Source organism: Microcebus murinus, chromosome 1 (assembly GCF_040939455.1).
Source record: "Microcebus murinus isolate Inina chromosome 1, M.murinus_Inina_mat1.0, whole genome shotgun sequence".
NCBI classification, from domain to species: Eukaryota; Metazoa; Chordata; class Mammalia; order Primates; family Cheirogaleidae; genus Microcebus; species Microcebus murinus.
Genome location: NC_134104.1, coordinates 105,813,061 through 105,835,065, shown reverse-complemented (window position 1 = coordinate 105,835,065; position 22,005 = coordinate 105,813,061).

Below are 22,005 nucleotides of genomic sequence, written 5' to 3'. Positions count from 1 at the left end.
AACTTGTGAATGCTATTTTATGTGGCAAAAGTGATTTCTCAAATGTGATTAAACTAAGGATCTTGATATAGGGAGAGTATTCTGCACCATCTGGGTGGGCCTTCAACGTAGTATTATAATTACAAGGTTCTTCTATGAGGGAGATTTACTATAGAAGAAGAAGGCAACACTACCGCTAAAGCAAGATGTTACGTTGCTGGCTTTAAAGATGGAGAAAGAGGCCAGGAGCAAAGGGATGCAGCTCTAGCAGCTGCAAAGGCAAGCAGATGGCTGCTTCCCTAGAGCCTACAGAGAGAGCATGGACGGGCTTGCAGACACCTTGATTTTGGCCCAGTAAAACTGATTTCAGATTTCTGACTCCCAGAATGGTAAAAGAATCAATGTGTGTTCTTTTAAACCACCAAATTTGTGGTAATTTTATAGAGCAGCCATAGGAAACTAACACAGATGGGGTTCAGGGGTGCAACAAGTCACCTAGTTCTAAGCTAATCCATATTATCTGATTTTCCTACCCATAATCACAGACAGTTCAGTAATGGGTTGCATTACCCAATCAGAAGTAAAAGCAGGAATGCTGGGAACAGACAGGAGAATTTTCCCACTAGGCTAAATCATAGAGGATGTGAGATCTGGAAAGCTGAAGCCATCTACTGTTCACAAAGGGAAAATTTGCTTAAGTATGAAGTCAAATGGAGACAGGGAGGAGATGTGAGAGTGAAGATGGTGAAAAAAGAGAAAAGAAAGAATAGACGGGAGCAAAGGACAGGAGGTCTTGGGTACTGATAGTGTTTGATATCTCAAGTACCTACAGATATATCTCAAGCCATCCTGCCCCTGTGCTTCTCAGTTAAGTCAGTGAATCAGCTTCCTCTTCTTTTTTTTTTTTTTTAAACCAGGTTGGGCCGCATTTTTTGCCATTTGCAAGTGAAAGGGCTCCTTTTGAACACATCTTTTGAGTTTTTTAGAACTGTATTTAAGTAACAAAGGTCAGTACAATTGTATGACTAGTAACATGTATACTTCACTAAGTAAACATAATTAGAAACCATATCAACAGGCACGCCTTGTATATTTAAGGGATAAGAGTATAAGCAATAAATATTAGAGCTGGTCACATAATCATTAGAGAAAGAACTGGGAAGACAAATCCTAAGGGAGGGGATTAATTTACTTGGGCAAGATTCCAGCCCTACTTAGTTAGGGACTCTTGCCAAATTCTGGTACAGGTTTCTCATACCTAAAGTATCCAGGCATATTATTCAGTCCTGAACTATTTTTTTCTTATGAATAAAATATTGCTTTAACTGGTGGTGTCTTTTTTTAAAATATTAAACAGCTGTTTAGAAATTCCTTTTGGTACTGCTTAGTTATCACTATCTTTCAATCCCAGAGTACATAGAGAAGATTATCTCCCTTCTTCCCTACCCCCAAAACCTGCCACTTACCACCAGCATAGAACATTTGCCTTCTGTGAAAATAACCGATATTGCATTAAAAAATTAAAAGTACACAGTTTGACGTAGGCTTCAGTATCCGTAAAGTTACTATGGTGAAGTAAATTACTTGGTGTGAAAATATTGGTTATGTTCCACATTAGCTAAAAGACCAGGAAGATAATTCACAGATTGTACCTGCAGTTTTTGTAGGACATAGTCTTGTTAGGGATTATTACTTTATTATCTTGAAGAGATTATCCTAAATAGAAATAACAGTGAGAATGGTGTAGTAGAAATGTCCACGATATAAATATAATTGTCTTAAAAGTTTGCTTTAAAAATGAGTGTTATATAAATCACTCATAGACAGCTCTTAATTTTCTCAGTGATTTAATTTTCTGGTGTAGTAGCCACTTTGAAGAATGTACATAATAGCCACCATTAGTAAATGGCAACACCTACTTCTCCCACAATATGTACAATTAAGTTTTCTGTTCTAAGTCTCCCATTTGAGGCCACTCCTACTGGTAAAAAGTTAACAATGTGATAATCTATATTTTCTGTCAAACTATAACTGGATATTGATCTAATATAACATCCAGATAGATAATTTATAATGGAGGACTATTTGGAGCTCTCATTCAAAGCAAAGGAGGAGGCTGGCGAACAGAGACCAATGGCTGAACAACAATTCAGTCAAGGGTGGTCGGTATAATTTTATTGTTGGATTCACTTCCCTTGTAAAGGAAGAAGAGTATATTTTTACAGAAGTTAATCATTCTGGCAGAAAGATGGGACCCAAAGTAGTTAGGAATTACCTATCAACTTACAACTATTTTATATCCTTAAAAAATTAAACCTAGCTTGTTTTTGCTTCCATATGCTTAAGTGATTTATTCTCTCTCTCATTAACAGATAGATCTTAATATTTTCATTAAACACAAAGGAATAAAATATTGTTTTTCCTATCTACTTAAAGGTGACTACAAGACTATCAAAGATTAAAGATATAACTTATAATCTTCATTACCAGCCCCTTGAGATGTTAACTTGTTCATTCCTGTGGACCTCTTCTAAGTTTTGTAATTTCTTTCACCTGGGATTTAGAACCCCAGTATCATTATTCCTTTTTTCATTGATGAAAGTTTGTATTCTAAATAAAAACTTCAAATGGTAAATGGAGAATCTCTAAATAACCAAAGAAATATCCATAAAGGCACAGTCAGTAAAACTGAATTCCCACTTGACCAAAATATAACAAAGTACAAAACTCTTCCTGTATTAAATAGCAGAGTAAAAATAACATTATATATGATTAAAAAGCACAACCACATACCAATGGCATATACAGTCATCCTGTAGTATTTATTAGGGATTGGTTCCAGGACCCTCTTCCATACTATAATCTGCTGATGCTCAAGACCCTTATATAAAATGGCACAGTATTTGCTTACAATATATACCCATTGTCCCACATACTTTAGATCATCTCTAGATTACTTACTGTACCTAGTACAATATCTACACATCACTTCATTCATGTGGATTCAATGTAGCACTCAGTATAGCAAATTCAAGTTTTACTTTTTGGAACTTTGTGGCATTTTTTTCCCCTTGAATATTTTTTAACCTGATTTGTGGAATCCATGAATGTAGAGCCCATAGACAAGGAGGGCTGATTGTATTTTGCAGTTGTAGACACAATCTTAAAAATACTTTATGAAGAAAAGAATCACTACACGATAACAAAATTGGGTACATCCTTCAGAATATCGAAATGAGTCTCTTTTAATTTAGATGTTATAGCTAAATTAATTCAAAATTTTTTTCACTAATTTACTTTCCCGCTATTTGAGAAAATAAAAAAAATCATTTATCAAAAGAAAAAGTTTTTATTTTATTTATGCCCTAGATTAAATACATATTCATTAGTTTCTTACATAGTTTCTATTTATATAACTAAAGTTGACATTCATAGTGACTGACTGTGAATCACTGTTGAGTATTGAATCATCAGAAAAAAAATTACTTTCTCTACACAGTCTATTAATGTTGTTTGAAAAATTCACTAAAGGCTTCAATTTAAAAACTGCCATCTGTACATCACCATTTTTTTTAACCAGAGCCACACATGCAAGCAGGTACAGCAAACACATAGTACTTTAAGACTTGTAGTCAAAATAGCAACTGTTTGATCAAGTCTATCAAACCTTTAATACTTTTTCTCAGAAAGAACAATAAAAAACTTTTGATGCTTTAAGCTCTTTATTCATGAACTTTAAAAAAAAAAATCAGGGCCGGGCGCGGTGGCTCACGCCTGCAATCCTAGCTCTCTGGGAGGCCGAGGCGGGCGGATTGCTCAAGGTCAGGAGTTCAAAACCAGCCTGAGCAAGAGCGAGACCCCGTCTCCACTATAAATAGAAATAAATTAATTGGCCAACTGATATATATAGAAAAAATTAGCCGGGCATGGTGGCGCATGCCTGTAGTCCCAGCTACTTGGGAGGCTGAGGCAAAAGGATCGCTCGAGCCCAGGAGTTTGAGGTTGCTGTGAGCTAGGCTGACGCCACAGCTCTCACTCTAGCCTGGACAACAAAGCGAGACTCTGCCTCAAAAAAAAAAAAAAAATCAGTAATGCTCCCAGAGTTGTTTTTTTTATTATAGGCTTTATCTGTTGGTTTCTTTTAGATATTGACGATTTACCTCCTTAGCACCACCCTCACCCCAAGTTCCTTTCCCTGTCTTCACAAACTAAGTATACCATATTTTTAAGCTAAATTTCCAGTCTATCAATTGTCAACAAATGTATGAAAAAATATTCAACATCTCTAATCATCAGGGAAATGCAAATCAAAACCACAATGAGATATCACCTAACTCTAGTGAGTATGGCTTTTATCAAAAAGTTCCAAAACAACAAATGCTGGATGTGGAGATAAGAACACTCATACACTGTTGGGTGGGACTGAAAACTAGTACAACCTCCAAGGAAAGCAGCATAGAGATACCTCAAAGAAGTAAAAGTGGAATTATCATTTGATCCAGCAATCCCACTACTGGGTATTTACCCAAAAGGGGAAAAAAAAAAACATTCTATAAAAAAGACATCTGCACTTGAATGTTTATAGCAGCACAATTCACAAATTGTAAAAATGTGGAAACAACCCAAGTGCCCATCAATACATGAGAGGGTTAATAAAATGTAGCATATGTATACCATGGAGTTCCACTCAGCCATAAAAAAAAAGATTAACTAATACCTCTTGTATTAACGTGAATGGAACTGGAGACCACTCTTCCAAGTGAAGTATTACAAGAACGGAAAAGCAAAATAACACATGTACTCACCATTAAATTAGAACTAATTGTTCAACACTTATGTGTACATATAGAAATAATAACCATTGGAAATCAAGCTGATGGAAGGAGTGAGAAGGGGAAGGGTAAATTTATACCTAATGGGTACGATGCATACTATTTAGGGATGGGCAAAGTGATAACTTTGACTCAAATGGTACAAAAGCAATTTATATAACCAAAATGTTTGCATTCCCATAATATTCTGAAATAAGTACATATATACATACATAATTTTTAGTCTTTGTTTATTACATGTATGCAATTATTGTTCACTGTGTTTCCTATCATACATACATTTTTACCTTGGAATTAATAATAGACTTTTCAAGTTAGCTAAATTTTCTATGTATTTATGGCAAATGGTTTTTCCTAACTTCTCCAACACAAATATCAAAACTTAGTTAGTAGTAATTTTTCCAAACATTTACTTATCAAATAATCTATTAATTCTATTGGTTTCTCATCTGGACCCTCTTTTGCATTTATCTATCCTTCCCACTCCAAATTATACTGATTTCTTTCTGGGTCTGGTACACATCTGTAATCTTGGGACTTTATCTACCATTCACCTATGATCATCTATTTCCTGGATCCCACATCTTCCTCTGTCTTGATTTACTCCCTAATTTTTCTAAATTATATCTTTTGGTAGCTTTTAAGGAAAACCCATGAAAGACTGATTTTTGTATTTCTGAAAATGTCTTTACTCCCTCCTCACATTTGAATGATAGTTTAGCTGGACATAGAATTTTGTGTTCAAAGCCATTTTCCCTCAGAACTTTAGGGCATTGCTTTTCTTCCTTCTAACAGTCAGTGCTGCTGCTGACAATACAATGACATTTAATTTTATTTCTCTGCATACATTTCTCTTGCCCTACCTTCAGAAACTCTTAGGAAATCCTTTTTGTGTCTTCTTTTCTAAAATCAAAAGGACATGACTTGATTTTTTTGTCTCGTGCTGATCATTCCCTAGTTGTATTTTTTCTTTTTTTGTGGCGGAGGTGGGTGGTGGTTCATGCTCTTTAATTTCCTCCTTTCCATATTCTTTGTTGTCTCTTTCTTGAACACTTATGATTTGAATGTTGGGTCTCCTGGATTGAGCCATTAATTCTCTTTTCTTTTGTCTCCTGTTTTATAACTCTTTGCTAGTTTTTTCTCACCTAGATGATATTTATCTGAACTAATATTCCAAAACTCTTATTGATTTTTTAAAATGTATAACATTATACATGATAGAACAAAGAAATATTTATTGTTCTATCATTCTTTTCATGATATTATATCTCTTTCTATGGGCATAATATCTTCTCTTTACTACCTGAAGATATTATAGTTTAATTTTTTTTAATGTTTTTCTTTTGATTCCTTCACTATCTTTGATCCTCTTTTGTTTTTTTATGTTCTTTTTTTAGTTCATTTGTTTTGATCTACCCTTTCAGACTAAAGGCCTTACTTCAGTGACTGAAGACCCTTAGCTGTATATTTAGATTTGAAATTGAGGAATGCCAATATCTGGAAATGTTCCTTTTGAGTAAGGAATAGGGTTTAAGTGAGGACCTTTTGGATCACTAGAGAATCAATGAATCATTTGCTTAGATTGGGAGCTGGAGGTGTGAGGGAAGGAACGGAGGGCATACATGCTGCCTGCTAGTGTGCTTACAAAGGGGCCAATGGCCTGTCAGTTCGTATTATAGTTTCTTAACTAATTTCCATGGTATCAGACCTGATGTCACCACAATCTTCCATTTCACCTGAGGTCCCCTGGTTCAGAGTTTCAGAATCGGATGTTAGTAGGGAGAGAAGGAGTGGTTGGGAGAGATAGATTCCTAGCTGTGTAGAGTGAGGGTGAAGACCTGAAGTTCCAAACCTAGATTTCCCCTCCTCTACTATGTATAGACTTTCAACCAATCTCCCTTTTTTCATCCTTTTTTGGTACCTGGCATTTCCAAATAATGACTCTAAATATAAATTAATTTACTTCCTATGGAAGCTCTCGACTTCAAAATATAGTTTGTTGCCTTGCTAAATCAATTAACACTACTCCCCCAAATTTGTTTAAATCTTTCATCCTTTACTGGGTCATTTCTCATTCTTTTTACTCCTTGTGGGTTAATATTAATTTTTATCCTTTATTACTATTTTAACAGTAGATTGAAAACAAAAGGAAACATCTATAATATTTAGAGAGAATCTTCAAAAATAATTTTAAAGATTATATCATCAAATCTTTTAAATAGGCTTTATTTTTTAGAATAGTTTAAGTTCACAGTTATTGAACTTAATGTACATAATATTGAACATAATGTACAGAGAGTTTCCATATACTTTCTGCCCCCCCCCATGCACACAGCCTCCTCCACTATCAACATCCTGCACAAAAGTGGCACATTTGTTACACTTAATGAACCTAAATTGACACATCCTTAACACTCTAAATCCATAGTTTGCATTAGCATTCACTCTTGATGTAGTACATTCCATGGCTTTGGACAAATTTATAATGTCATATATCCACTATTATATGCCAAATAGATTGACTTTCCTAAAAATCCTGTGTGCTGTGCCTTCCCCCATCTCCAGCCCCTGGTAAGCGCTGATCTTTTTACTGTCTCCATAGTTTTTACTTTTCTAGAATGTTATATAGTTGTAATTAAGTAGTATGTAGCCTTTTCAGATTGGCTTCTTTCACTTATTAATCATTTAAAAATCCTCTATGGCTTTTTCTTTGTTGGAAGTTTTAAAATACCTAATTTAGGCCGGCACGGTGGCTCATGTCTATACTCCTAGCTCTCTGGGAGACCAAGGCAGGAATATTGTTTGATCTCAGGAGTTAGAGACCAGCCTGAGCAAGAGCAAGACCCCGTCTCTACTAAAAATAGAAAGAAATTAGCTGGACAACTAAAAATATATTTTAAAAATTAGCTGGGCATGGTGGCACATGCCTGCAGTCCCAGCTACTTGGGATGCTGAGGCAGAAGGACTGCTCGAGCCCAGGAGTTTGAGTTTGCTGTGAGCTGGGCTGACACCACGGCACTCTAGCCCCAATAACAGAGTGAGACTCTGTCTCAAAAACAACAAAAAAAAAACATCTTCTATGTGTTTTCATGGCTTGATAGCTCAGCTGTTTTTAATGCCAAATATTACTCCATTGTCTGTATGTGCCACAGTTTATTTATCCATTTACCTAATGAAGTACATCGTGGTTGCTTCTGAGTCTTAGCAATTATGAATAAAGCTGCTATAAATAATCACGTGCAGTATTTTGTGTGGTTATATGTTTTCAACTCACTGGAGTAAATTCTAAGTAGTGCAATGGCTGGATCATATGGTAAGATTATGTTTAGTTTTGTAAGAAACTGCCAAACTGTTCCAAAGCGGCTGTACCATTTTGCATTCAGTTGAGCAAGGAATGAGAATTCTTGTTATTTCACATCCTAGACAGCATTGATATTGCCAGTATTTTGGGTCGAGCCATTCTAATAGGTGGGTAGTGTTATCTCATTGTTTTAATTTGCAGTTCTCTAGTGACATATGATGTTGAACATTTTTATATGATTATTTGCCACCTGAATATCTTTTTTTAGTGAAGTGTCTGTCCATATATTTTTCCCATTTTTAAAAATTGGGTTGTTTGCTTTCTTATTGTTGAGTTTTAAGAGTTCTTTGTATATTTTGGGGAACAGTCCTTTATCAAATCCGTCTTTTACAAATATTTTCTCACAAATTTGTTTCATCTTCTTATTCTCTTAACAATATCTTTTACAGAGATAAAGTTTTAATTTTTACAGAGATAAAGTTTTAATTTTAATCAAATCTATCTTATCAATTATTTCATTCATGGAATGTGCCTTTGATGTTGTATCTAGAAAGTTATCCCTATACCTAAAGTTGTCTAGATTTTTCTCCTTTATTATTTTCTAAAAGCTTTATAGTTTTGCATTTTACATTGAGGTCTATGATCCATTGGGAGTTAATGTTTGTGAAGGTCATAAGATGTATGTGTAGATTCACTTTTTGTGTGGGAGTGTCCAGTTGTTTCAGCAGCATTTGTTTAAAAAACTATCTTTTATCCCTTGAATTGCTTTTGCTCCATTATCAAAGATCAGTTGACTATATTTATGTGAGTTTATTTCTGGGCTCTGTATTCTGTTCCATCAATCAATTTGTCTATTCTTTTACTAGCATCGCATTGTCTTAATTAACTACTATAGCTTTATAGGAAGTCAATGTTGGGTAGTGTTAGTCCTCTGACTTTGTTTTTATCCTTTAATATTGAGTCAGCTATTCTGGGTCTTTTGCCTCTCCATATAAACTTTAGAATTTATTCATTAATATCCACAAAATTATTTGCTTGGATTTTGATTGAGATTGCATTGATTCTATATATCAAGTTGAAAAAAACTGACATCTTCACAATATCACATCTTTCTATTCAAGAACAAGGACTATCTTTCCATTTATTTAGTTCTTTTAAATTTCTTTCATTAGAGTTTTATAGTTTTTCTTATAGAGAACTTGCACATATTGCGTTAGATTTATACCTAAATATTTTATTTTTGAGTGATACTGAGGAAAAAGGTCTTGCATTTTCAATTTCAAATTTCACTTGTTGTATGTACCAGGTATATGGGAAAGCAATTGACCTTTGTATATTAACTTTGTATCCTGAAACCTTGTTATAATTGCTTATTAGTTCCAAAAGGTATTTTTGGTCAATTCTTTCAGATTTTCTTATAAACATGATTATGTCATCTACAAAGAGAGTTTTATTTCCTATCTTTCTAATCTGCGTATCTTATATTTACTTTTCTTGGCTTATGGCATTAGCTGGGACTTCCAGTATCATGTTGAAAAGGAGTGGGAATAAGGGACATGCTTATCTTGTTCCTGATATTAGTGGGAAAGTTTCAAGTTTCTTAGCATTGATTATGATGTTAGTCGTAAGTATTTTGTAGAAATTCTTCATTAACTTGAGGAAATTCCCATCTATTCCTGATTTGCTGAGAGTTTTATTTTTTTTTTATCTTGAACAGGTTTTGAATTTTGTCAAATGATTTTTCCTGCATCAATTGATATGATCACGTAATTTTGCTTATTTAACCTGTTGATGTATTGAATTGATTACATTAATTGATTTTCATAAGTTGAACCAGACTTGCATACCTGGGATAAATCTCACTTTGTTGTGGTATATAATTATTTTTATACATTGTTGAGTTTTATTTGCTAATATTTTGTCGAGATTTTTTAAAATTATTCTCATGACAGATATTTATTTGTAGTTTTCCTTTCTTGTAATATTTTTTCTTATTTTGGTATTTGAGTAATGCTGACCTCATAAAGTAAGTTAGATAGTATTCTTTCTGCTTCTATCTTCTGGAAGAAATTGTAAAGAATTGATATAATTTCTTCCTTAAATGTTTGGTATAGTTCACCAGTAAATCCATCTGGGCCTGGTGCTTTCTGCTTTGGATGGTTATTAATTGCTTATACATTTTCTTTAATAGATACAGTCCTATTTAGATTGACTATTTAAATTTTTTATAATACTCTTCTGAATACACTGTAACTCATTATTCTTTCTTATGATTATTATATGGCTATTAAAATTTAAATTATTGGAGATTTGATTTTTATTTAAAAATATGCATTAGCATTTTAATAATATAATCACTACATATTAATTAGGGTTCAAAATATATAGTTTACTTAATTTCTTACCTATTACTAATTTCAATAAATATCTGTTAATGTATGTGCTCATAAAACAAAATGAAGATATGTCATCTACAATAAACAACTCATTTTGACTTTGCTGTCATCAACTTCTTTTTTTAATTGGCATCCACGGCAGAATAAGGTTTTCAACTATTCATGAATTATAGGGCAAAAAGTAGAATGAATTCATGCAAAAACAGTAATTCCACCACCAGAAACTTATTTCCATTCTACCTCAGGATACTGGGGGAAAAATTTGGAATAGTTATCATTTACTTTATGGAGCAATAAAAGCTAGTAGATATTAAATCTATCATTTTCTTCCTCTTCTTCCTCACTTCAGAGGTTCCCCAGTGCTGCTGATTGTAAAGCAAAGTGTTTCACATCAGACAAGGTGGGAGGAGAGAGAGTTTGAGCACTTAAGAAAACAATCTCATGAAAATAAACGGTTTGAATATTATAAAGAAGTTGTTAAAAATGTATACAAACAAAATTTTTATTATTATCCTGAACATAAAACATCATGTATGTGTATATATATATTCTTTTACTGCATCAGTCTTTCAGTTTGAAGTCTGAATAAAATTGAAAAGACAGAGAGGGCTGTCAAGGAAGGAAAGGAAATGTCATGAAGAAAGTCTGAGACACCAGAATATCACAGAATACATGGGAAATACTATGTATTGCCTTGACGGAAGGATAGGGTTTGGAAAGGAAGACTTGGGGCTGTTATAAAGAGCCTTGGATCATTTTAGCTTAATGAAATAGGGGAAAAAAATGTAAGTCCTTTAAGCATAGAAAAGATGATGAAAGTTCCATTTTGGGAAAAAGAAAAAGTGAAAAATATTTTTGCTGCCTACAAACTCATACTATCTACCTATCTACTTCCTTATTGTTGTGTTCCAAAAGCAGTAGCTTATAATAATAATTGAGATTCCATGTTATTAAGTATTTATATAGTAAATAGTAAAAACAAGTACTTAGAAAACACTTTTATCATAGACACTATATAAAGAATACATAATTGACTGGGTATAGAATCTCAAATACCTAAATAATTTCATTGCAAAGCACAAGGTTTAAAAACAACATTCCCTTAAATTTATGTAGCATTGGTTTTTCCAAATAGCTCAAAGTGCAAGTCCATTATCCAATTCTCAAAATATCCCAAGAGATAGGTAGATATAGACATTAATACACCCAATTTACAAACAAAGAATGTGTGCATAGAGAGGCTAAGTGCTCATTGTCAGGCAGTGGGAAAGCTGAGGCTAGAATCCATTATTGATTCTGCTTTTTAGAACCTTGTGATATTTGTGTACCAAGGGTTTTGAGTTCTAGATAATATTTGTTCCATCATTTCTACAAAGTAATCTAAATCTTTATAGAAAACAACTCATCTTGTTAACTGCCTCTATTTAAAAAAATAATTTAATAGGAGAAGAGACATAAGAATTATGAACTATATTGGAAGTTAAAATTGTTAAGTTTAGAGAAGCAAAATGTAAGGGTTACTGAGTAAGAATGGAGAATTATTAGATCATTGTTGGCACACTCTTTCCACTGTGGATGAAAGAGAAACTTCAATCATTTTCACAGAGGTTTACATTAACTATGAAGTCCCAATGTTTTTAAATGCTGTAAAGCAGCCAGTACCACATTGGAAGCAAGGAGTTAACTTACACTGGCTGGAATAGGAAACAGTCATTCCATTGTAGATGCCTGTGTGCTCCAAGAGAAATAGATCAGAGAGAATCAATCCCTGAGTCCCCTTCTAGTGTTCTTAATTTGATACCATTACCGGAAGGTCATTGGGGTAACTCTCATATCTTCAGTACCTTGAGCCTGATGAATGCCATTTACTCATAATCCAGAATTTAGCAAATGAAATAGTACTTGTGTTTGAGTTCTTATTTTCTGTATGTAATATTTTATCTTTATCATAAATCATAAATGTCATAAATACCATTTAAAAGTACTACTTCTATATGCATTTATTACTCTATCCCTAACCAGCAATTTGCATGACTTTGAAAATCAATTTCTTACATTTTTTTTTTCCTTTCAACTCTTTCTTTCTCCTCTTTTCTATGATGTGGTTTACCCATCTTTTCTATAATGTGGTTTTTCCCAGTTGGCACATCCTCCTGTCTCCTTCACTCATTTATAGGCTTCTACATTTCTGTTCTTCCAGAAGGACTTCATCCTTATGATGAGGACTTTTGGACTCTTTCTTTTTCCTTTTGATAATACTCAGTGAGTTTTTATTTAAACCTGCATCTTGCCTGCTCCTCCCACCTCACTTCCTGTGACTCTTCCAATTAATAATCTCAGCCACCTGGCTCCCAAATCTTTTCCTATAATGCATCCCATTATCAGGAGGTACTTTATTCTTACATGCTTCTTTTGGAGAAATGCCATGTTTTCACATATTGGTTTTAATTAGGAGTGTGGGGGCTTTTACAAAATTTTCTGCACAGTATCTCTGCTTTGCCCTAGTTTTATTTCCTGTAGCTTCTTGATGAGATTTTTTTCATACCTTCATGGTGGAATTCAGCAGCTTTTAACTTGCGAGAAGGCAAGTTAAATACAATGAACTTTGAGAATTTCTTGTTTTTAACTTGCCTTATGTTCCTTTTTAAGTTTATGATCTTTGCCTTTGTCCAAATGCCTTTATTTGCCCTTATCTTTTCTTTTGTCTCTTTCCCATTGCTATATAACCCTGACTCTTCAGCAGAGAACTATATCTTCATTATCCCTATAAAGAAAAAAGGAAAGTACTGTGGACTTAACACAGTGAGTGCTCACTAAATATTTGCTATTATTTTTACAATTATCTTTGTGATGGCTGTGAATAACCACTACACTACAAACCACTTGGTTTAGCTGACCCTTTTTTTGAAAAACAATTATTTGTAATTTCTCATTATGTTTACTTTCTTGTTTCTAATTTCCAATTTATCTTAGGATATTCCTTATATGTACATATATATAATTATTTTTGCTCTTTGTTTTGGTTTAATGACTCTTACTACAACTTCCTGTATAGACTATTGATGTATTTTTAAGTAACTGTTTCTTGTGTCTTTTATTGTTTTTATTATTTCATCTTTGTCCTTTTAATGGAATCAGACTAAATATACCCTTCACATTTGTATTCTGCATGCTAATTCTTTTATGTTTTATTTTTTTAAATTTCATTTATAACTACATTAAAATACTACATATCATGCCATCTGCTATGTTGATTCCTTTTTATCTGATTAACTTCTAAGTAGAGAATGTTGGGATATAGTTTTTGCAGTAACTTAAGGAGCAACAGCTTTATTTTTGTCTGTTATAGGAAAAAAAAATTATAGTTTGCCTCAGCGGTCCCCAAGCTTTTTGGCATCAGGGACCTGTTTTATGGAAGACAATTTTTCCACGGATGCAGGGAGGGAGATGGAGTTCAGGCAGTGATGCGAGTAGCTGTAAATACAGAAGAAGCTTTGCTGGCTCACCTCCTGCTGTGCTCCCACACCCCCCTTCCTAAGTTTCAAGGAAGATGATTTTTCCATGGATGGGGGTTGGGAGCAGGGGTTGGGTGGGTAGTGAATCTTTGAGGCCTGGTCCCCAATAGGTCCATGACCTGGGGTTGGGGACCACAGGTTTACCTGATCTAATTCTTGATCTAAACTTAATTGATACACCATGATATCCTTAAAAAACTCTGGCTCTCTTCATCCTTTTACATTGCTACTCTATATTTTGTGTATCAAACCTTCTGCTGTTGGGTAATGCCAGTAGACTTTAGTTTTCTTTCTTTTGCCTTTTTAGTTAATAAATATTATTGGTATCCTGTCACCCTTAAGGAAATGGAAGGATATGTATATGTACTGACAGGAAGGCAAAATGCAATCACATATGATCCCAATTTACAATATACATATACATATATATTCATCTGAATATAATTAAAAGGAAAAAAATCTCTGGATGAATAGATGTTAACACGGGTTGTTCTAGAATATGCAATCTTGCACCTGTTTTTCTCTGTGTGTGTGTGTGTGTGTGACTTCTCTGCAGTATCTATTTTCTTCCTACAATAATCCTATTCTTGGGTAATTAGCTGAATCATTTTTATTAGAAATCAAATATGTTTTAAAAGCGATTGGTGAGTCCCTTTATTTCATCACATTTGTCATTATAATAGTCTCCCACAAGCCAACAATATAGAAAACAAATTCAGTGTAGGCAGTCTACAAAAGGAACTTCACTTACAAAGGCCATTAAACTCAAAACACTTATTTTTGTCTAAAAATGCTACTGCATCATTCACTTCCTAAATGATAAAGTCTTATAATAATTAAATTCTTTCTTTTTTTGGTGCTGTCATCCTAGCAGTAAGCTGCAGCCTTCCCAATCACATTTTAGATTTTTCACATGATAATCAATAGTCCTTCCCTGGCTTCCCTTACTGAAGAATCAAACAAATCCCCCTTGCTTCATTTTCAGTACTGCTTTTTTTTTTTTTATAACACACGCGTGTGTGCACATGCACATGTGTGCTTTTCATCTCAGGGTGCTGTGATCAGTCTTATGAGGCCTTAATATATTCATATTGTGCATGTTGTCTCTTTAAATTCTCTTTATTCAGGCTTGTAGGAAATGTATCGATTCTTAAAAGTTTATTCTCCAGTGGATATGGGGTTCAAAAACAATTTCTTTGAGGGCCAACTTATCTTTTACCATTTATTTACTCCCTTTTATTGGGCCTTTCCTCATTGTGCAAAGATTTATATTTCATTTCCTTATACATCTCCTTATCTATCGTCACATACCATATTCCTCATACCACAAATTTTTCATATGAACTTTTTACATTTAATATATTTAATATCACATATTTACATCTTCAGAATGTTATATTCGTTTTCTTCAGTCTTTCCCTCCATAAGGAAAGGAAATGGGTTCCCTTCCCTTCCCCATTTGTTACCTCTAAGTAATTCCAACCTAAATGGTCTTTCCTGAGGTAAGGAGAGCTTGTCTCCATTCCTAATACCCCAGCTGATTTACTGACCTACCTATTGTTCATCCTACTTACTACCTCTGTTTCCCTTTGCCTTTCCCACCATGGCCTGAGTTGCAATTGTCTTATTTCCCCATCTGCTCTTGAGATGCCTGTTCCATGTCCTTCCCTTCTCTTAGAGCTCCACAGACTTTTCCTGCATTTATTTTGAGCTGCAGATGTTACCAGTTCTTTCATTTCCCCTTTCATCGATTATAACATGCTCTTGGATGAATACTATAAAAGTGACCTTCCTCTCAGCACAATTTTGTATAATTTTTCCTTTTCTCTTTGTTAGCTAAGAACACCAATCTTATCCTCCATTTCTAAGCCACTTTTCCTTACTTCCGGCACACCGATTTCGTGACTTTGTAGTCTATCTTTGATACATCTCTGAATGCCTCCATATTGGCAATAATCTTCACCTGTCTTTAAAGGAAAAGAATTTGGTCAGTAGTTAATCTCATCTTCTCCTTGCCACAGATGTCCTTCACACATACATTTTCAAATCCAAATCCTCACCAGTCTTCCACATTTAGCGGTAATGCTAATGAACTCTCATGGTTTCTTGCTAACATCTCTTACAGCCAAAATTTCATGCCTGAGGAGAATCAACAGAGCTTTTACCCATGACCGGTTAATGCAATCACCACAAAGTTTTTCCAGCCTTGCTTTCCATTTTCTCCTGAGGCACTCATTCTCTAAACCAAATTCAATTTCTCTGCTGCTCTGAAGCACATGTCAAACTCCTTATTTCCAGGGACTCAAATTATTTTAAATATGTCCCTTGGGTTACTCCCAACTGAATAAATAATTAGGGTCCCAGTAGTAATTACATGCCCTGGGGCTGGTTTCCATGACGGAGACAGAACCTCACAGTTTACCTTTGATTGAAGGATGGTCTCCATTTTCCTAGCAGAAATGCCAGGATTCTTTTCTTCCTTTCTTTCAGACTTTTCTTCTCACACTGTTAGCTAAGACAAAATAGATGAGACACCAGTGTTTTTCTGCCTTGTCCCTCCATAGTTCATTCATTCTGCCTGGTTCCTTCATTTTTATCTGTAGATCTCTACTTGAGTGTACTCATTGTTAATTAACTCTCACCCACCTGTCCATTAAAGCCAGGTGGAAGAATGCACAGTAAGCTCCCAGGGTCAGTGCTCATCTCTCTAGCAGCACTGATTTTTCCATCAGGCCCTACCTAGCCACAGGAACAATCTTTCATCCCTGGAATTTTAGGGGTTCCTTGTCACAATTGCATTTCTTGAAACTCTTCTTTTCCTCCTCTCCCCTCCAACCCACCAATCACATCCATGGTCACCTTGTCTTCTACATCGGAGAGGATAACAATTTCATTAGCTGATCACATCCTCCCTGCTCCAATATCACCTTCTAAGAGAAGTAGCTTACCAATTTCTTTTATTTCCAAGTCTATCACTTGACCTTGGAGGAAGGTTCTAATTGCTTGGCCCATCTCCTTCTTCACTAAGCCAAAGGGAACTGAACCATGTTGTTCAGATTCTGTCCTCAGGAATGTATCATTGGAAATAAGGCCAGGCTTTGTGTAGCCCTGTTGAAACACACTCGTGCAGAAAACTGGTCAACAGAGAGAAGGAAAGGGAGGGGAGGGAAAATAAAGGAATGTAAGTAAGGAGAGAGGGAAGAAAAGCACATACTTGAATAGAGCAAGGTAGAGAACACAGAGCCTATGTGGGGAAGTGGAGAGAGTAGGCAAAATCCCTGATTTTCAAGTTCCTATGCCTACTTTCTTGTGAACTCATACTCTGGTACTAATTCTACAAAATCACTTTATTTGCTGAACCTGATTTTGATGGATTTGGTTTCTTACATCCAAAGTACTCTTTATCAAGCTACATCCATGCAGGCAAAAACAATGAGTATATTACCGATAAAGATAATAATCATAATAAGTATAGCTACCATTTATTTTACACTTACTATTTGCTAGACTTAGTCCTAAACATTTTACATACATAAGAACATTCTCACAGCTGTCTTATTTTATAGGAATTATTTGACAGAAACATTGTTACAAGACAGATTTGGTGATGTATCTAGCTACACAGCTGTTAAGCGGCCATAAGTGACCTTGGAACCATGTTCTGTCTTCTCCATGGGCTTACCATGTGCCATGAGCCAATACATGAAAAGCATTCTAAACAGTGCATGGCACATGTATGCCACAGTGTATTCCTAAACCATCTGAGTGTATTAGTCTTGGACAGGAGCAGCTACAGCATTTTTAAATTGGCATAGCAAAGTAATGTCAAGCAGGACCACATAAAACCTTGCTACTCAGAATGCAGTGGTTGAATGAAGGGCTTGGACACCATAGGGAACTAGTTAGAAATGAAAAGTCTTGGGCCCTACCTCATACCTACAACTGTATTTTAAGAAAATCCCTTGGGCGATCTGTATGCACATTCAGGTTGGAGAAACTGTGCTAAGAGACTCAAAATAGACGTTGTCTGTGAAGAAAATAGTATTTTACTTATCTAGTTATTGTCACTATGATGAAGTTTCTAAGATAAATGTTAATATTCAGCTGAAGTATCAGGTGTCTAGAACTAAGTCTGAAAGATGAAGAAAAGCAAAACTAATTTGAGATGCTGAGGTTCTGCTAAATTCTATTATTGAAGACATAAGAATATATCCAGAAGGAACTGATTATTTCTCTGCCTGAAGCATTACCTAGTCATTATTTTGGTCTTTTTGAGCTACAAATAACTGTTTCTATATTGATTTTTATTTTGTTTTGTTTTTATATACAATGCATGATCTTCTTAGTCTGCTAACTCATTTGGTGCTGTCTTTTGCTAGCCAGATCTTTCCATAAGAAGGTCTAAAATTTGGCTTATTGTACGAAAACTGTCTGAAATTCACCTATCCTATAAGACTTTCCATGAGAATCCAAACTGAAAGGAGCACCAGAATCATTTATAAAACATGATACAATGCTTATCTATTTGAAGTTGGTTCACATTTTAAATGCTACTGGTGAAAACTTACTACCAACTCTTGGAGAGCCAAATTCCAAAATCTGAAATGTGACACCAACTGCAAATAACTTGAATCTTGAAAAGTGTGAAACACTCAGGACATAATAGAGGTCATCATTCCAGGAATGAACTGATGGAAGATGTGACTTACATAAGGAAAATGGGTATTTCTTTATTTTTACACATGATTTTCATTTGCCTATTTAAATTTAGCTTATGTGTTCAAAGCATAGATGCACCAAAAGTCATTATTTTATTTATGATAGATGTAATAATGACAAATTAGTCTCAAATAATGTCATATTCTTATCCCTTGCAGTTACATGGAAATCTTTTATGGGTTCATGATTATGGTATAAGACCTTGGATTTGGGTCTAAAAATATTTGTGCACCTACAGGTTTTATGGATATGTATTTCCTTGCCTTCTTAAAAAGCTAAGTGTGTAAAGAAATTGTAGAAGAACTGGCATGGAATACAGAATTTCTAATCTATTATCGTAAATGTTCTAAGACATGCTTGTATAAACAGACAGGTCAGAAACAAAGAGAGCAAAGGAAATATTTACCAGATAAAGTTGATTAGAAAAAGACTGAGGCTACAAGCCAGGATTGGAGTCTTTATTGTGGATTTAATAAAAATGCTTTTTGAAAGTATTGTGAAGTTTCCAGGACAAGGGAATAGTGCTTTATGCTGGATGGGGATAAAAGAAGTAAATATTAAAGAAGGGAATATAAAAAAGCAGTTCTTTTGAATACTCTTTCTTAACTCCTGGAAGCAAGAAACTTTCTAAGGATGAAGAAGATTTAGCTGGCCTGGGATTTTACAGGTAATTGCAAGTGATAAGGCACAGATAGAAAACCTAGTGCAATGACATCTGCCAAGGGGCAAGTACTCAATGGGGACATTACTCTGACCATAGGACCATTTAGTTTGTGCCATCCTACCACTTTCTACCCCCTGACTCACACACTCAGGTTTCAACCTAAATAATGGAAAAGCTATGCTCAGTGAGATTTTCCACTTCTGTGTAAGCACTTTGCTTTCTCTTTCTCTGTCTCCCAAGCACTGTTTCCTTCCTCCACATCCCTCTTCTTCTCCCTCCCTATCTCTCTTTCTTCATTTTCCTCTCCCCCCACTTTTTTTTTATCTCTCTTTTTTCTCCCCTCTGGCTTTCCTGGTGTCCTGCTCTCTTCTCTTGTTCTCCTCACTCCAACCTTGGATCAACCCTGCTGCCTATATTTTATGTCCTATACCCCTGCTGTGATTCTTAATGAAATAAGTTTCAGGAAGCCTACTGATTGGATCCATGACAAGTGTATAATTTGTAGGAGCAGCTGGGCCCTCTTTGGCACAGGCCAATCCTTTCATTCTCTCTCATATGCTACTTTTCCAATTCTGTTCCACCTTAGCCATATTTCTCCTAATTTACTGGGGGACATCAGCTGGAAATTCCCTAGACCCACTTCTTTTTCTATTCCTTACTCCTATTTTCTTCTTGGGGAAGGGAAGGGTCTCCTCATCTTCCTAAGGAACATTTCAGAAGTTATATTTAGAAGGATATCCCAAATGATCTCCTTATCTCCTAAATCAAGTTCTCATTGTCTCCTGTCATAACAGCTATCCTGCCCACTGGCTCTCCTTTCATTCCTTTTTGCTACCAGAATTAGGTTTAGCATGCGTGGTATGGCATTTATTTAGTCAACTCTCATGTTTCTTGTTCTCCACTTTAAAGTTAGAAGATTTTATGTTTTATATTTACAAGAAGCTTCTTTTTGTTTTTGTTTTTGTTTTCCTTTTCTGCTTGTGGCTCTTGATTAGAATTTTTTCAAAGATCTTCCCAACTCAATGATTTTTGGATTTTCTGTGAGTTAAAGAAGTTAAAAAAAAAAAGAATTTTTTTTTCTGGAGATGGTGATGAGAATTGTTATAAGCAAAGAAAGGCAGCCTTTATATTTATGAGTCAAAGGTCAAACAGACAAACAGATCTGACTTCCCACTAATTATCTTTCTCAGATTGTATATAAATTGTTGACTATTTTTAAAAAGCCTATATAGATAAGTAGAATATTTGGGAAGCTTCTGAAATACTCTTTGACTCTTAATACCTTTAAAATCTGGCTTAGAATTTTCTTTCCTGATAGAAGGCTTCTGGGAGTAACCTTTTCTAAAACTCAATCTGTACTGGCCACTAAAGTTAATGTTCCCATCAGTGCCCTATGCTTGCTTGTTTTCTTCATAGGGTAGTAGTTAAGTGCATGGGCTTTATAGATAGGTGGCCTAAGTTTACATCCCAGCTTGTATTATGTGACTATAGGTGAATTATTTAACCTCTCTGTACCTTAGTTTCGTCACTTATAAAATGGGGATACAACTGCCAACGATCATCATAGCATATTTTTAAGGATTGAGAAAGATAATCCTTTTAAGGTGTGCACCATTCTGAATTCACAGGAAAGGCCTATTATCATTGCTATTGTTCTAAGTTATCATTATACCTAGTGATATATGCTGTTTGCATTTCCAACTAAATTGGAAATCTCTTGAAGTCAGGTGCTTACATCATTACTCAAACACAAAACAAATTCACGCAGAATTTTTGAGGCAAGTCAAAGAGAATATTTTTTCTATCTTTGAGGCATCTATAATAGGTACTAAAACATAATAAATACAGACATTATTTCTGAGTCTTAGATGATATTATATTTTTCCCTTCATTAAATCTAGTTTAATATTTTACAAATAGGAAGTTATCAACAAATGATTACTGAATACATGTAACTTATTTCCACAGGGCAAAATTTTAATTTAAAATATAACTCAAACATATTATAAATATGTAGTTACATATGCTGAATGTAAAAGCAGTGTTTACAAAATTTACTTCATTTAACATCGCTAAAAAAAAAAGTCTGTGGTACACTTAGGACAACTATCTCCTTCAAATTCCTAGGAAAGTGTCAGTTTTCTGCAAGTACTTAATGGTATCTGGACTAAGTGTACATTTCAAAACACTTACATTATGAGTTAATGCATTTGTAACAGACTTCTGAGTGAACTTACATATGGCTTAGGTTGCAAATGAAAAATGCAAAGGAATGAGGAGTTAAGACTTTCTGAGTACCCCTGGAACTCCTAATGGTTTTCTTTGCTTCCTTTTCTGTCTTAATAGACTATCATCCCAGCTAGTATTATCCTAATCAAACAGTATGAAAATGTTTCATGTTAAGGCTCAGGATTATAGAATCATAATGTGGAAACTGGAAGGAAACAAAAAATAATCAAGTCTTTTCAAGGCACCTACCTTCATGCCCTTTACTTGAATTATTTACTCTAGTTTTATCATTTATTTTCATGCTGTTCAATTGACCACAACTCAAAATACCAGTATACTCATACCATGTGCTTGGATACAGCCCCTTCTA